At 42.3% G+C, this 16,154-nt stretch overlaps 1 protein-coding gene across 13 annotated transcripts in view; it reads left to right on the top strand.

Moving 5' to 3' along the window:
• Positions 1-16,154, top strand: part of SV2C (synaptic vesicle glycoprotein 2C) — a 312,143-nt gene that overhangs the window by 81,497 nt on the left and 214,492 nt on the right. Inside the window, exon 5 of one of the 13 annotated variants that reach the window (XM_045021375.1) lies at positions 8,794-8,901. The exons of the other annotated variants lie outside the window; for them this stretch is intronic. The gene's annotated coding sequence lies outside the window, so the exon portion shown is untranslated. The remainder of the gene's footprint in view (positions 1-8,793; positions 8,902-16,154) is intronic. 13 annotated transcript variants of the gene reach the window in all.

Here is a 16,154-nt window from a genome sequence, read left to right as displayed (position 1 = left end):
GTGCAGCAACTTCATCTTGAGAGATGATATGCCCTACTTACTTTACTTTTTTCTTGAGAAAACTAGCATTTGTGTAGGGATAGTTCAGCCCTTGTTCCTGCAGGTAGTCCAATATCTTCAACAAGCATTCTTCATGCTCTTCCAAAGTGTGACAAAAAGCTATCAAGTCATCCAGATACACTAGGCCTTCCAGAAGGTTCATGTCACCAACTGTCTGCTCCATGAATTTCTGGAATGTGGCTGTGGCCCCAGATGTTACTTGGAGCAGTCGCTGACATTTGTAGAATCTGCGTGGACAAATGAAAGCAGTTTTTTTCCATATCAGCTGTATGGGTACCTGATAGTATCCACTTCTCAGATCCAAAATGGAAAACCAGCAGCTTCTTGTTAGACAGTCTAACACATAATCTGCTCTAGGGGTGGTATATTGGTTAGATTGTATATGTATTCAATGCACAATAATCTATTCACATATGTACATCCCCATTCTTTTACTGGTCACAACACTTGGGGCAGCCTAAGGACTTCTAGAATTCCTGATGATTCCTGAAAATGTTCTTCGTCTCTGATAACTGCCAGTTCCAGCTTCCAGGCCTACCACTTGTCCCATGGCAGAAGTGAACCTTCTGACAGAGGGTGAGAAGATGGGGCAGCAGCACTATACAGTGCCCTCAAATCTTTCCTCTTTCCCAGTCTCTGGAGTAAACTGTGAATTTCTCCCTGAAAATCAGATGTCTCATCCTGTGGAGTAGGGGGCATAATTGGCATATGCCTATGGCTTGTAGAGTCCAATACACCCCATCTTCATCAGCAATTATTTTGTGGATACCATCTTCACATCAGATCTCTTGGACCCATAACATAAGGCCTACCATCTCTGTTCTTCCTCCTGATAGGTTCTGCCACAGGAGGTGACCTTCCCTAAGGCCTTTACTGTAGCCACAGCCTCTACAGTCTGTGCTCTGGAGGCAGGGTCGGCTCCAGGCACCAGCGCAGGTGCTTGAGGCGGCCCATGGAAGGGGGTGGCACGTCTTGGTCTTCGGCGGCAATTCGGTGGCGGGTCCCTCAGTCCCTCTCGGCGGGAAGGACTGGCCGCCGAATTGTCACCAAAGAATGAAGCGGCACGGTAGAGCTGCCGCCGAAGTGCCGCCAATCGTGGCTTTTTTTTTTCCTCCGCCGCTTGGGGCGGCAAAAAATCTGGAGTCAGCCCTGTCTGGAGGTACTTTTGCCAAAACCCCCCACCACCACAGCCTATTGTGGGCCTACTTCATTCTCTTCACACAGAGGGGATAATAAGGAGGGTTTTGTTTTCTCTTCCCAATCCCAGTGGTGCTTCCAAGAATGTAAGTGGGTTTTACGGGTTGCCATATACCTAGGAGCTGCTAACCATCAATAGGAGCTGTTACACAGTGTCCCTCTGCTTTGGCCACAGTGGGTTTCAATGGCCTGGGTTCTTAAATGGTAACTGGTGGTGCCACCACCTGACTCTTTAAGGTATTGAGTACCCTAGTTTACCTCCCTATGTGGCTTTGACTATCCTTGACTCAGTACTTATCCTTATAACAAGCCTGGTATCTTGTACATATACTCTTCTGACACCTCTATAATGGATGAACCAACAATCAAAGTACGCTTTATTTACATGAGGCAACATAGAGAAAGCATATAAAGGGAAGGAAAAGATTGATTTGGTGTAGGTACCTCAGTAACACCAAACACCTGCAAGTAACACTACCCGCTGGGAGAATTTCCCTGGATTCACAAGTCCAGTTTATTCCGCACTAGTGGGCTTTGTAATGTGGAGGAACCCACTTGCTTGATGAGTTGTTGCAGACCTGAAGGTGCTTGAGGTGCTGATTTGCCATGGGGACTAACCTCTCTGAGGCAGAAATAGATGTTATTCACAGTGGGGAAAAGTCCCCATGGCATAGAGGGCTTGCTCTGTGTTTTTAAGTCCAGTTGCTCTCTCCAAGAGTAGTTTGGCAAACCCCTTTCAGGGCAAAATAGGCAACCCCTCAGGCAGGGAGAGACAGGAGATTGCCCACGCTCTCTAAGGCAGGGCTGTTCTCCTCTCATTCTCCCTCCTATTGGCTGAGTCATCCTTCCATCCCCTAGAGTTCACCCAGTCACAAGGCTCAACACCATCCATTCCTTTATTGGCAAGGTGAGCACTGCAGCTTCCCCCATCTCTCATCTATCCAGCAAAAAGCTTGGCTCCCTTTTTCATCAGACCCATTAACATGGGTTACATATTTAATCCTGCTTTCTCATTGGTGTTAGTCCTGCTTTGAGCAGGAGATTGAACTAGATGACCTCCTGAGGTATCTTCCAACCCTAATATTCTATGTTTCTATGATCCATCATGCTTCCCGCCTCAACCTTTTATACCAGTATAAAACCAGTATACCTATTATCACCTTATAAAACAATGAAAACCTGTAAGAGATACTGATATTTTCCTGTAGCCTCTGAGAAACTCTTGCTTACAGACTAACACAATTATAAACTTAACCCTCACCTGACTGAATGTAACTGTTAAGATGCCACTTCAGCAAATTATGGTTATAAAAGTCTAAACTAGCAATGGCATGTATGATAGTTCTATGGTAAGCAGATAGCAAACTTGACTAGAGCTTTCGGTGGCTTACATTTTAGAGTTTAGAACCTATTTTACTTATGTATTAAAGCCACCAGACCACTGTGAAACATAGCACCTGGTTTGACAAAGCCTCATCACTATTAATCAGGTGTTTGGGGTTGTTTTTTAGGGACCATCAAGATCAGGGGTAGGCAAACTTTTTGTCCCAAGGGTCACATCTGGGAATAGAAATTGTATGGTGGGCCATGAATACTCACAAAATTGGGGTTGGGGTGTGGGAGGGGGGAGAGCTCTTGTTGGGGGTGCGGGCTCTGGGGTGGGGCTAGAAATGAGGAGTTCAGGGTGGGGAGGGGGCTCCAGGGTGGGGTGGGGGAGCAGGGTGCGGTGGGGGAGATCTCCGGCTGGGGGGTGCGGGCTCTGGGGTGGGGCTGACAATGAGGAGTTTTGGGTGTAGGAGGAGGATGCTCTGTGCTGGGACCAAGGTGTTCGGAGGGCAGGAGGGGGGTTAGGGCTGGGGCGGGGGGTTGGGGTATGGAAAGGGTGCAGGATCCAGCTGGGGGTGTGGGCTCTGGGGTGGGGCTGGGGATGAGAGGTTTGGAGTGCAGGAGGGTGCTCCAAGCTGGGATCGAGGGGTTTGGAGGGCAGGAAGAGGATCAGGGCTTGGGCAGAGGGTTGGGGCATGGGGAGAGGCTCAGGGATGCAGGCTCCGAGCAGTGCTTACCTCAAGTGGCTCCCAGAAGCAGGGGCATATCCCTTCTCTGGCTCCTATGGGGAGGTGCGGCCAGGCAGCTCTGCTCGCTGCCCCATCTGCAGGCACTGCCCCTGAAGCTCCTATTGGAGTGTTAGAGGGGGCACTGGAGCGGGGCCATTGGAGCGTGTAGGAGCTGGAGTGGTGCCATTCTGCGGCTTCTGGGAACTGCGTGGTGCAGCCCCCAACCCTGCCCCCCGGCTAGAGCGGGACAAGCCCCAGACCCTGCTCCTCAGCGGGAGCTCACAGGCTGGATCCAGCCCACAGGACGTAGTTTGCCCACCCTGATCAAGGCTGTCTTACAATCTGTGGTTCTAAGCTATATATAAGGTGTAAGAGTGACTGTATAAGAGCACTCTGGGAAGGATAGCTGCCCTATTTATTCATTGATTATTGTAATACTTGTGGAAATAACTGTAATTAATAGTAAAAAGGGGAGTTTCAGATATAGAAAGTCTGTTTGTGTGTGTGGCGGGGGGCGGATATCAGGCTTTAAAAATTAGTTTGCCTGATGTCTTCTGAAAATCAGCCCGTTTTACAATATTATTGAGAGCTAAAAAAAAAAACGAAAGCATTGCAAAAAGTTAACCTTCTAGTGTGCATCAATGTACAGTTGCTTTAAATACAAGAATGTTAAAACAAGATTGGCGTGTAGAGAACATGATGTTTATTTCATTCTGTAAATCTGCTCCGGCAATTTGATCTTTTAAACAAATTAGGAAAGTGTGACTCTTCCTTGGATATATATTAATCTCTTAAAATAATTCCTATGACTTTTCCCATTACTGAAATTTAAAAAAAAATAGTAAGATGTATTTTTAGATCCACCTTTAATAATACGTTGGCTGCATTCCATTCCTCAGGGTTCTCCTTGGAACTGAGCACGCTTCTTAAAATTCATTTTGAAACTGCTTCTGTATCTAAGCATTTAGACCAAAGTTTTAGAAAGTGTCTAGTGATTTTTTTGGGTTGTTCAATTTTTTTGGCTTCTAATTTGAGGCACAGTAAAGGGCCATGATTTTCAGAAGGTGGGTGCTCAGCACTTTCTGAAAATCAGGCCCCTGATGGTAAATCACTACAGAAGTATTACACGTAGTATGAGGTAACTCTATTTTGAACTCCATTATGATAGATAAAAACGAAGTAATCACTGGGGCTGGAAGTTGGTGGTTGCCTAGGGATCAGTGATTGTAACCTGATTACATTCAATATGGGTAAACAGAAGACAGTCCCAATTAGTAATATATATACTTGGTGCATTGAAAGGGCTAATTTCCCCAGACTGAGGAAAATTATAAATTTGAAAAATGTCACAATTTCACAATGAAGAAAGAGGCAGCTTTGGGTAAAAGGGGAAGTAGATGGGAATCAATACAAATCAGAAGTTATGAAGTGTAGAAACTAATAAGAGAGACTAAAGACATCAAGGAAACTTTCCTGGTTGGCAGGGCTAATGGACAATAAAAAGGAGTTTAGATCTTTGAAGAACAAAAGAAATCCTAACATAATATAGGCCCATTCTTAGATGGAGATAGTAAAATTAACTGTGATGCAGGAAAGGCAGAAATACTCAATAAATATTTTTATTCTGCATTTGGAAAAAAGTAGACGGATGCACTCATATCACATGAGGATGATGAAATATTTTCCAGCTCATTGTAATTAATGAGGATCATAACATCTACGAGGGATAAACACTTTTAAATGAGCAGGCTTGGGTAACTTGCACCCAAGAGTCCTAAAAGAGTTAAATGAAGAGAGATCTGGCCTGCTGACATGAATTTTTAGTACATTTGGAATACTAGTGAAATTCAAAAAACTGGAAGAGAGCTAATGTTGTGTCAATTCAAAAAGGACAAGTTGGTTGACCGGGGTAAATGTAGACTGATTATACCGACACTGACGTTAGGCAAAGATGATACAGGATTCAGTCAATACAGAATTAAAGGTTGGGAATATAATTAATGCCTCTCAATATAGCAGGCGTGGCCAAACTTACTGACCCTCCAAGCTGCATACGATAATCTTCAGACGTTCAAGAGCTGAGCGTTCCTGCTGGGGCTTGGGGCTTCAGCCCTGTGGGATGGGCCTACCGGAGCTCCTGCCCTGTGGTAGGGCTAGGGAATTCTGAGCACTTGCCATGGCGTGGGGCTGAAGTCCCAGCAGGCACCTCTGGCAGGGCAGAAGCTCCAAGATGCCCTCTCCCCGCAGAGCAAAAGCCCCTAGTCCCACCACCCTGCCACAGGGCAGAAACCCCAAGCTCCTCCCCATCCCCAGTCTGGTAGGCAGAGAATGGTGGGGAGTGGCAGGGGGGGCGGCTCTGTGAGCTGCACTTTAGCTGCAAAAGAGCCGCATGCAGCTTGTGAGCTGCGGTTTGGTCACCCCTGCAATATAGTTATATGAAAAATAGGTTTAACCCTAAACCCCAAACCTGATTTTGTTCTTTGAGGAGTTTACAAGTTTGCTTAATAAAGGTAACTGAATGTAATATACTCAGCCTTTTGCAAGGCATTTGACTTAGTACTACACAGCTTTCTGATTTAAAAATTAGCACTATATAATATTAATAAAGCAAATGTTAAACGGATTAAGAGCTGACAGATCTCAGAGTAGTTGTCAATGGAGAATCATCATCGAATGTGGTGTGTCATGGGGTGTATGTACCCCATGCCAGGCCTGCAACCAAAGGGTTAACACAGGCACTGCCAGCCATTGCTGATTGGCAGCTTCACAGCAGCTGGGAGGCTAAAAGGACTGGGAAGCAGAGGGGCATGGTGGCTACCAGAGGAATGAGCTGGCTGGAGAAGGGAATTCTTGCCAGCAAGCTGCTGGAGAGCCACTCAGGGGCAACACCCTAGAAGGAGACAGCCAGACCAGCAGGCTCAAGAGCCTACAGAAACGGGGGGAGGTTGGAAGAGCTCAGAGCAGTGGGAGGCAAGCTTATCTAGCTTGAAGGCCCTGAGCTGGAACTCAGTGGAGTGGGTGGGCTGGGTTCCCCTACCAGCCTCCTTGTGGACTTTAAGGGTGGAGAGGGCTTTCAGACCCCTGGGCACCAGGAATAGACTGACAACCCCACCAGGCTGAGTGAGCTCAGGGACCTCAACCCAGCTGGCCAGAAGGGACACAGTTGCACCAATGCAAAAGGGGGTTTCTAATGAGGGTGAGTTCTAGACCCAATACTATTCAACCTTTTCATCAGTGGTCTGGTGGTTAACATAAAATCACTGCTGTGGATGACACAACGATAGGCGGATGGATAAATGATGTTGACAGGGCAGTCACACAGAGCGATCTGAATCACTTTGTAAAGTGGGCCCATTCAAACAATGTTTTTTTTAAATAGCCAAATGCAAGAGCAAAAGAAACTACATACCTACAGAATGGGAGTATTATATCCTGAGAAGTATCTTGTCTGTCTTTTCGCATGTCTGGAAAAAAGGGCTAACGGATGTATAAACAGAGGAGGAGTAGGTAGAGTAGTGAGGTGATTTTTTTTACCTCTATATGCAGCATTGGTGAGACGGATACTGGAATAATGCATCCAGTCCTGGTGCCCACATTTCAAAAAGAATGTTGAAAGATTGGCGAGGGTGCAGAAAAGAGCCACAACAATGATTTGAGGGCTAGAGAAAATGCCTCGCAGTGAGAGATTTAAAGAGTTCAATCTGTTTAGCTTATGAAAAAGATTGAGAGGTGATGTGATTATAGTGTAGAAATACCTTTTTGGGGAGAAAATACTGGGTACTAAAGAGCTCTTTAATCTAGCAGAGAAAGGCATAATAACTAAGGGCTGGAAGCTGAAGTCAAATTCAAATTAGAAATAAGGTGCACAGTTTTAACAGAGAGTGATTAACCACTGGAAAGATCTGCCAATGGAAGTGGTGGATTCTTCATTTCTTGAAGTCTTCATGTCAAGACTAGGTACCTTCCTTTTTGGTGGATGCTTTAGCTAACCGCAAGTGAGTGGGCTCAATATGTCCAGGCCACATCTGGCAAAATCTATCTCCATCTGTTTCTGTTTTGTTAAGATACAGCTCACGCCTCCTGAACCACTTTATTCCATAATCAGTTTGATATACCCAAAAACGTACAGCTTTTATCATGTAATGTAATGCTACTCAGAATTTACAGTCTCCACCCTATATTACCCACACTAATATATGTTTTGTGTTTGGCTGTGGATGACATGCCATGACTATCTTTGTGGAATTATTCAAATACTGTCTTACTCTCTATGTCAGCAAAAGTGGAAATGAGGAACTGGGTTCATTACTGTACTTTGAACCAGGGCCGGCTCCAGGCACCAGATTAGCAAGCAGGTGCTTGGGGCGGCCACTCCGGAGAGGGATGGCACGTCCAGGTATTTGGCAGCAATTCGGCGGAGGGTCCCTCGCTCCTGGTCGGAGCGAAGGACCTCCCGCTGAATTGCCGCAGATCGCGATATATATATATATATAATTTGGCTGCTTGGAGCAGCAAAACCCCTGGAGCCGGCCCTGCTTTGAACACAGCATGATCTGATTTTAAAAAAAGAGAAATTCTCAAAAGGGAGTTATGCATAGGTTTATGTTTTTAACCTTTTAGTGATAAATTGTAATTGTGACAGTGATTCTGGAAAATGTAATTAAGATAAAGATATGTGTAAAATAGGTCAGCATTCTGAATTACATTCTTACCCCAGGAATATCAAAACTGTCAATATGTACAGTAAGAGTTTTCACTGTGCATTTATTTGGGGCATTATCTTGTGATGTCTGTAAGCTCTTTGAGATGGCGACAGTGTCTTACTATGTGTTGTAAAATGCTGTACATATTTATGGAGCACCTTACAATCTTTAATGTATTTATTCTCACCTCACCCTTGAGATAGGGAAGTGCTATATCCCCACTTTATAGATAGGAAACTGAAGTGCGGAGAGACTAAGGCTTGTCTACACTTAATGCTACAGTGGCACAGCCACACCGCTGCAGTTGCACGGCTGTAGCACTTCAGTATAGACACAATCTATGCTGATGGAAGGGATTCTCCCATCGGCATAGGTAATCCGCTTCTCTGAGAGGCAAAAATTCTTCCATTGACCTAGCACTGTCTACACTGTCTTAACTATGCTGTTCAGAGGTGTGAAAATTCACACACCCCTGAGCGACATACACTCTATTGGCTCAGTCTTCCATCCTCTCATTTTAGTTTCTACCTCCTCTCCCAAGGATTTTTCTGCCTTAATTCATTCTCTTTTCAACCTTACAATCCCAGTGTGTATCCTAAGAAGTCAAATAACTGCTTTCTCCTGACTGCTTTTTGTTTTTGCTGACCATACTACAAGGAATGAGAAGTTAGGGGCAACAGAAGGGTTCTTCCAGATGAGTCAGAAGGGATCCTCCTCCTTATCAAGCTAAACCAATAAGAACTCTACTAAGCTAATTTCAGCCAGAAATTTCTTTGCAGGGATCACATCATGCCTGAACTTGCTTGCACTCCTTGAAGTCTAAGGAAGTTCTGGGAGCACAGGAAATGCCAGATCTGGTCCTTAACAAGTATCTGTGTTCTTTTAAGGTGTGTATATATATATATATATTTTTTATATCACAAAAAAGAGGCCTAGTGGTTATTTTACAAGTATCAAATCCATTTCAGCTCGATGCTGCACAAAATTAGATAGATTTACTCATGTGAATAGTTCCAATGATCAGTTTTACTTGTGTGAGTAGGGTCCTGTAAGTATAATACTTTTTGCCTTTCCTGATTTTGCAAGGATATGCTTAACTTCACATGCGGGAATAGTCCCATTTACTTCAATGGGATCAGTCATGGGCATAAATTTAAGCATTTATGTATGTTTTGGCAGGCTAGGGGGGCTAAATCTGGAGTTGAGGAAAACAAAAAGAAACCTAGGAAGTTCAGAGGTGCATATAGTTTACACACACAATACCATCGTAGTAGTACTGTATAGAAATCTGTATAGAATAGAATTCCAGCTGGTTGTGGACTTTTCTTAATTCAGTATTACACACTTTTTATTTTGTTAGCCCATCAAAAGTGCATGATGCTGTTAGTCACAAACAGAATTTTTCACAGCTGTTTTCATATCTCCTCTAGTTTTTTGGTTTTTTTCTGGTCTCTTCCCCCACTCCTTCTTCCCTCCCCGCCCCCCACCCTACCCCACCGCGAGCTCAGGCTTACATTGCAAATCTACTTTTGTATCCATGTTTTCTAAGAAGTGTGCAGAGGATTGATTGTTTAATATGAGAAAATCTTTTAAATATGTTTAATCATTTTTAATTATATGTACTTTTGCGTGTTGAGCTTTTGAATTTTAAAGTACTTTGAAAGCCATTAATGAGGCTTTTTCTGTTTTTGTTCCCTTTCCTTTAATTTCTCAAGAGAATGTGGTATAAAAAGGGAGAGAGAATCACATACAGAGGAAACAGTTGGGTTACTTCCATCATTACTGAGCTAATGTTGTGCTTACAATGATATAATTCCCCCTCTTTCACAATGCCTTACTAATTAGGCTTAAAGGGTAGTTTTTCCCATTGTGCTTGTATATTGATTGTTTCTTCTCTGCTCTATGCTCTTCTGCAAGTACTGCCAGCTGCTCCTTCATGCTTTTACTACATGAAGAACTCATATTTTCTCTGAAATGTCAAGAAATGCAATTAACCTTGGTTTGACCTATTCGCCCCTTTAAGTGTACTGATTTAAGTTGTTGCGTACAACACCTTTCATACATCTTTGTAAACAACACATCTTTCATACTATAAAAGTATTAACTTGAAATACTACATGAATCCTCCTAAATCCTAATATCTATTTCTCCTATTGTGTGTGTATAAAAAATACGAGCACTACCATTACATTCATATCTGTGTACAGCACTCAGCTACTACAATGACTGCTTTTGACATTTTTCCCTCTCTGTATCAATTGTATATATTTATTTTTGTAGTGCTTTACACACATTGATTAAACCACAGAACACCTTTCCACCACTCAGATGGGTATACATTACTGTATTCGCTTTACAGATGGGTAAAGTGTGGCATATATATAAATAAGGCATACATACCTGTATATATGCATATATACACACACAGACACACACACACACCACCTATATGGTGGTGGTAATCATATGCTTCTTGGGGCATAACTGGCAGCCATTTTATGCCTTAGATTGGATTTCCTACAATGACTGGTCTGACATCTGGTCTACATGTCTCTTTTGAAGTGAATTATTTTTCTCACACATCTACTTAAGTCAACAAAAGAGCTCTCTTTTCATTAAGAAAGAGAGCCATGGGGTGGGTAGGTTGTTAGATGAGTATTCATTCCATTTTACTGATAAGACATTGTGAGGTGTGTACAAAGAAACAGAAAGACACAGGGACGAAGTGATTTGCCTACGAGGCACTGTGGTCCAGTGGATTAAGTCAGTGTCAGGCAAATGCAAGTTCTGTTACTGACTTGCTGTGTGGCTCAATGTTGGTTGCCCAACATGGGTGTGAATTTGGAGATTCTAGCCACCCACAGCTCCAACTGACTTCACCTGAATTCGTAGGTGCTCAGCTCTTTTGAAAATCTGCCCCTACAAACATTTTTGTCAGGCATCCAAATTTGAGGTACCCAATATTAGGCACCTCTTTAGAAAGTTCTAGCCTTTTAGCATGTCTGAGACTCAATTGTCCTAGCTGTAAAATGTGGGTAATTATTTCTTACCTACTTCATAGACGTGAGGACTAACTAAAAATATTAAGTAGGCACAAATTGGGTAGCTAGAGATGCAAGTATTCAGATGCAAGCACAGATTTTGTGGGTACATGGTGCACACACAGAGGTCGGCCTCAGCCCAAACTGACTCACAAAAGGTTAAGTGACACCTTTGCTGTCAGACAGTGAGTCTGTCAATCCACAATCCTCATTTACAAGATTATAATAATTTACCTTCTTTTAAAGAATGTAATGAAATTGCAGCAGTTAATCCATAAAAGACAGCTACTTCTTCCAAGAGTCACAATATTTTTGTAAGATGTTTTGGTAAAGAGATGGGTTTTTTTCAAAATATGAACAGCAAACTGCTCTTGATCAGGCACTGGCATTTTCATATATACTGGAAAACATAATTAAATTAAACTCATGAGGCCAAAAAGGAAATGAGAAAAAAAACTCCTGGGGATACTGGAATAGCACTGATTTTTAATTTTTTCCCATTTACATTGGTGCATGTGTCTCTGCAGAATAACCTGTTAATTACATTTTGCCTCACTCAAGCAAAACTGACATTGAATTCAGAGATTTGGCCCACAGTTGAATGAGATACAGCTTTTACCACTTTTTACCACTTTTTACCTTTGAGTTTTTTGGGTTTTTTTATTCAGCAAAACAAAATCTGAGCTCCTGTATTAACTTGAACACTATTAAAATCCATTAATCAAAGTTGGGTCCTTCTTACATATTGAAAAAGCTTTTCTTGAGCCAGTAAGATGTTGCCTTTTTTATTATAATTTTTATGAAACAAACCCAGTGGATCTCCTTGATAATTCATAGTAGGCCTAATTATCAAACCAGCTCCTCCACTTGTACCACCTAATTTTAAGCTTGCAGCCCCTTTTCAAAATCTACATTTATTAATACAAAAGTGAGTGCAAAAACTAAGTAATTGCAAATCTACAGTGGTTGCTATTAAAAGGTAGATATTGGCCAAGTTACATGACAATACATGTAATACTGCAGTTACTTCCTAGTCTATGGTGACTGTAGGCAAATGTTTACCCGGATCGGCGGGTAGCGATCAATCTATTGGGGATCGATTTTATCACTTGTAGTGTAGACGTGATAAATTGATCCCCGATTGCTCTCCCGTCGACTGCTGAACTCCAGCTCGGTGAGAGGTGAAAGCAAAGTCGACAGGGGAGCTGTGGCAATCGACCTCACGCTGTGAGGACACAAGGTAAGTTGAACTAAGATACGTCGACTTCAGCTACGCTACTCTCGTAGCTGAAGTTGCGTATCTTAGGTCGATCCTCCCCTTCCCCCTCCCTGTGTAGACCAGGCCTAAATGTCTTCCAACTCTGGAAGTTAAAGAAAAATTTGCCCTAATGTTGGGAACTTTGCCACCAAATTTGAGTACTTTTCAGGCTTATTATAAACAGGCACAGATAGTGATGTTTTGTTTGTTGTTTTTTTAAATCTATGTATTTCAAATCAACACATTGCCTTATCTAGTTAACAATTAACATCTTACATTATTAAGATGAGAGTTATAAAATCCAACATACTTTTTGCTCTTTATGCTGGTTTTACATTTTGCATTTTACATTGAAGTTGATTTCTCTTTCAGGTCCTAGTGCTGCAGTGTTTTAGCAGCAGACACAGCAGGATGATGTTAGTTTAACAATTGTTTTGGTTGCAATTTTAAAAAGAAATATGAAAACATTTCTATTAGTCTTAGTGAAAGTTTATTTTGACAAAAAACTAAATGCTGGCTCCCATTTTAGCTGACAGTTTTGATCTAATCTTTGCTGGGACAGATCCTGGCACTTTTGTGGGTGGGATCCATCTTCTCCTAAGCTACACTGGAGCTGCTTTACAGCCACTGTTGCATCTGCTTTAAGGCCTGGTCCAATGTCCACTGAAGTCAGTGGGAGCCTTTTCATTGATTTCAGTGGGTGTTGGATCAGGCCCTTAATCTCTCTGTCTCAGTTTCCCATGTGTAAAATGAGAAGAATAATTCTCCACTTCACATGCATGCTGTGAGGAGAGATTCATCAGAGTTGGAATGTACTTGAACTATCATGATGAGTACTTCAGATAAGTTAGTAAATAAAAAGGTTTCTGTCTAGCAAAGCACTTAAGCATGTGCTTAGGTGCTTTGTTGGAGCACAACCTAGATAAATAAAATAGTGGTAGCCAGTGTTTTCCCCAGGAATTGAAAGGGGGGGACTGAATTTACAGGGGGTTGTCAGGGCTGATGAGGGGTGAGACCATAAGGGTGAAGGTGGGCTGTATGGCACCATAGTAAAAACTGAAAAATGTTTCATGACCATTTTATTAGATTTAATTCATGTTTTAAAATCATCACACAAATTAAAGTTGACTACTCAAGCCTTCTATGAAGCACTACATCTATATCCTTCTTAGTTTCTTGTTATAATTTTGCACAACTCTGTTAATAAACTTCTTGAATGCAATGCATTGATCTTTGGTGGCTTCTTGTGTGTCCGGTACTTCCATTCCTTCAGTTGATAGGCTCATCAGTTCATTCACCTGATCAGGCAGAAGGTGACTTCTTTCAGACCACAAAATTCTATTCAATGATGAAAAAGAATGCTCAACAGTAGCTGTTGTGACTGGGAGTAGCAAGAGATGACTTCCTATTTCTTTCATCCCAGGAAACAGCATAAAGATTGGGTCAAGCCACTAGTGATGATAAAAAAGACGTTGAAGTCAAATAGTCATTCATTCATCGTATGATATTCCACTCTGTGTTCAAATTCTCTATTCTGTTCTGAGCACATGGTAGCCCCATTGCCTCACTCCACTCAACTGTCAGTGTTTTATAGGACAAGGATCTGTAAAAGCTATGTAACGGTTGAGTAGAGTCTAGTAGTTGCTGTTGTAGATTTTTAAGAATCAAGTCTGTGTACTTTTTTCAGTTGTCTTAACAAACACTTCTTGTCTTCACTTAAGGAGTGAGTCAACTTCATTAGTCAACTTCTGGACTAAAGTCTTTGCTTCTTCCAGTACATTTCCAATGGATAGCTCTCTGATTGAGCCAAATGTAACTTCTATTGCTGGACAAAGATCTACTACTGTTGTAGCAGGTGCCTGGATGGTATTGTTTAATGACCCAAGTGGTTTCAACAGTAGACTTACAAGAGAGAGAATGGCAATAGTCTTCTCTGAACGTAGTAGCAAAAGTAATCCACCAGCCTCACTACTTAAATCCATTCCATCTTGGTAGATACTTTCCAAAGCCAGTAATAATGGCTGGAGTAATTTTAAGACAACAGCCAAGAATTGCTCATGAGAAAGCCAGAGGGTTTTCCCAGGTTGGACTAATTTGAACTTCAGTCCCAGTGTATCTTCTATATTTTCCAAGATATTCAGTCTTGTTGGACTCTTGCTGAAAAAAGAATATAATGAAGACATTAAATGTATAGCTTTTTTAATGTCTTTTGAAGAGTCTGCAGCTTGTACTAATGCTAGTTGGAGTAGATGGCCTCTGCAGTTTGTATAGAAGAGATTAGAGTTACGCTTTGCTCAGAGAAAAGCTTGTACTCCACCATGTCTTCCAGAGAAGTTTGCAGCTCCATCAAATGCACAAGCATCCATCTGTTTGGGGTCCAATTGACAAGTATTTAACTCTTCTGAGGCCTGGTCTACAGTGGGGGGGGCCAGAAATCGACCTAAGATACGCAACTTCAGCTATGAGAATAGTGTAGCTGAAGTCGACATATCTTAGTTCAACCTACCTTGCGTCCTCTCGGCACGGGGTCGATTTCCGTGGCTCCCCCATCGACTTGCTTCTGCCTCTCGCCGAGCTGGAGTTCAGCAGTCAACGGGAGAGTGATCAGGGATTGATTTATCGCATCTACACTACACGCGATAAATTGATCCTCGATAGATCGATCGCTATCTGCCGATCCAGCGGGTAGTGTAGATGTATCCTGAGATGTGGGTTGTCACAGATGCAAACAATGTGTCTTTTATAACTTAAACATCTAAAAATGCATCTACTGGCCTACCACTGACATCAAGATAACATACACAATGACTTAATACTTGATGGCTATTTGCATCGGTGCATTAATCAGCCATGTATGCAAATTTTTTGAATGTGGTAAGAAAGTTTTTTTTCACTTTTTCAACTGTTAAGTCTTTCACTGTTTCACCACATGCTTCTAGCCAGTCAGTTGAGTTTCTTGCAGAAAGATAGTGAGCATTTGCTGGTCTTGTTCGGGACCAGTGTTCAACTTCAAGATAAACATGTGACAATGCACTTACCACATGCTACAAACTGGAGGCCAATGTTATCTCTTGCTTAAATAGAAAGTATGATGCCACAGCCATGTTTGCTCGCATGAACTGTGTTGTGTCTCCAGCATTCTTAACAGCCTCACTAACGCTTACCGGTGTTGTCCTTGGTCAGTGGAGATTCAGAGTTCAGAGGTGCTTTCACATGAGTTCACCTCCCAGGTGGGGGGGCAAAAAGGCACCTGCTCAGGCAGACCATCAAGCAAAACAGCTGTCCCCACCCTCTCTCTTGATACCCTCAATCAGCACAGGCTAAGTACAGTTCTACTGCCCTTTACTCGTACAATAAGAACAACAACATTTCATTCCCGCCCACCACCACATTCAAGTGATTTGTAACCCAACCGTAGACAAAATCTACCACTTCGGCAACACAGCTCTATTTGCTGGATACCTAGGTAGATTAGGTGTGAATGTAAATACAATCTGGTCCTGAAGCCTTTTCCCTCAGCCCCCAACTCATCACTAGCTGTCAGGGAGAGCTCATTTAGACTTTGCTTACAAATCATAATTTGAAATTATGAAGTTGGCCAACATCACCAAAATGAATGCACTGACATTGTCATAAAAAACAACAGATGTATAAGGAAGCTAGGCTATGTTCGTACTTTTCAAATTTATTATACTTTTTCAGATACGCGTATTTTATCATACTTTATATGCTTTTAAAGTGTGTATTCATGTTTCAATTTCAATTCAAATTTCCAAACAATCGCTAAATTGGCAACACTGCATGTAACTAGTTTACAAAACTGGGGAGGGTGTAGGGAAAT

Source organism: Mauremys mutica, chromosome 6 (assembly GCF_020497125.1).
Source record: "Mauremys mutica isolate MM-2020 ecotype Southern chromosome 6, ASM2049712v1, whole genome shotgun sequence".
Lineage (NCBI taxonomy): Eukaryota > Metazoa > Chordata > Testudines > Geoemydidae > Mauremys > Mauremys mutica.
This window is presented reverse-complemented; position numbering and strand designations above follow the sequence as displayed.